A 1958-nucleotide genomic window follows, 5' to 3' on the forward strand; every position below is an offset into this window, starting at 1 on the left:
ATGCATCTAGAGCCTGTGCTCCGCAACGAAGAGTAGCCCCCACGCGCCGCAACTAGAGAAAGCCTGCAAGCAGCAACCAAGACCCAACGCAGACAAAAATTAATTAATTAATTTTTTATTACTTTTTTTGTGTGTGTGTGTGGTATGCGGGCCTCTCACTGCTGTGGCCTCTCCCGTTGCAGAGCACAGGCTCCGGACGCGCAGGCCTAGCGGCCATGGCTCACGGGCTTAGTTGCTCCGTGGCACGCGGGATCCTCCCGGACCAGGGCACGAACCCGTGTCTCCTGCATCGGCAGGCGGATTCTCAACCACTGCGCCACCAGGGAAGCCCAATTAATTTTTTAAAAGTGATGGACAAACACGTAAATCTGGAAGAAATAAATTGTGGCAGTGGGGATGAGGGACGAAAGTCTGGAAGACGTGGGTCTACAGACCAGAGCCCAAACCCTTTGCAGCCTGGCTCCTGGCTCCTCCCTTCTCATTCCTTCAGCCCATACTACTCCCCAGACACGTGACCTTGTGATATAACGACTTATAATAAATATATATTTGGTCTTTGTTCCTGTTCCTGGCACAGAGCTCCTAAAACCCTCAGAATTTCCTAAGTGACAAGAGCATTAAATGTCTTTTGTTATGTTAATGAGGTGACCTTTGGGAAGCCCCTAGGTCACCTAAGGATGGAGGCTGGTTGCCGGGGGAACCAACTTTGTGATTAGAAGGGAACTGACTGTCCCTCCTTTCAACCTCGAAGGGCTGGAGATTGCGTTGAATCACCAGTGGCCAATGATATGATCATTCGAGCCTATATAATGAGGCTGCCACAGAAACTCAAAGGGACAGGGTTTGGGGGCTTCTGGTTTGTTGAACATTTGGAGGTGGTGGAGATTGGCTAGTTCTGGAGATGACCTGGAAGCTCCTTAACCTTTCCCCATACCTTGTCCTAATGAGTCGCTTCCATCTGGCTGTTCCTGAGTTAAATCCTTTCCTAGGGCTTCCCTGGTGGCGCAGTGGTTGAGAGTCCGCCTGCTGATGCAGGGGACACGGGTTCGTGCCCCGGTCCGGGAAGATCCCACATGCCGCGGAGCGGCTGGGCCCATGAGCCATGGCCGCTGAGCCTGCGCGTCTGGAGCCTGTGCTCCGCAACGGGAGAGGCCACAACAGTGAGAGGCCCGCGTACCACCAAAAAAAAAAAAAAAAAAAAAATCCTTTCCTAATAAATGAGAATCTAGTAAATAAAATGTTTCTCTCAGCCATGTGAGCTGCACTAGCAAATTAATCAAACCTGACTAGGGGGTTGTCAGAACCTCCACTCTACTGCAAGTTGATCAGAAGCACAGGAGACAGCCTGGTCTTGCAATTGGTGTCTGAAGTAGGGGGTGGGGGACAGTCTTGTAGGACTGAGCCCTCAGCCTGTGGGATCTGATGCTATCTTTGGGTAGTGACAGAATTGAGTTAATTGCTTGGTGGTGTGGAAGAGCACACCCACATATTAGAATCGGTGTCAGAATCATACCTGGGAACCCCTAGACGCCATGACCTGGCCACTGTACCCAGACCACACGATGTATTTGAAAACCCCAAGCCTTTGCTCATGCCCTTTCCCCTACCAAGTGTGCCCTCCCACACGTCTCCATCAGACACCTCTCCATCCTCATACAGAGGGATTCAGCTTCTGTCTGCCCCGCATCTACTCCTCCTTCTTCTATTAACAGGACCTGGTCTTCCTTGGGGACAATCTCTCCCTACTCTTAGTTCATGTTGTTTCCAAGGAACTGATCTCACTCTCAGCCTTCCAATAGGACACATAGGCTTGGCCATTCAGAGTGTTCCTTCCCCAATCTGTATAGTGGTTCATTCGGGGATGGGCATGTGATTAAAACTGACCAATGAGAGCCTTTCCTGATATAATCACTGAGACCATTAGAAAAAAGATCTGTTCTTTCCTCTGTGCTTCCTAA

This window comes from Kogia breviceps, chromosome 14 (assembly GCF_026419965.1).
Source record: "Kogia breviceps isolate mKogBre1 chromosome 14, mKogBre1 haplotype 1, whole genome shotgun sequence".
Classification (NCBI taxonomy): Eukaryota; Metazoa; Chordata; class Mammalia; order Artiodactyla; family Physeteridae; genus Kogia; species Kogia breviceps.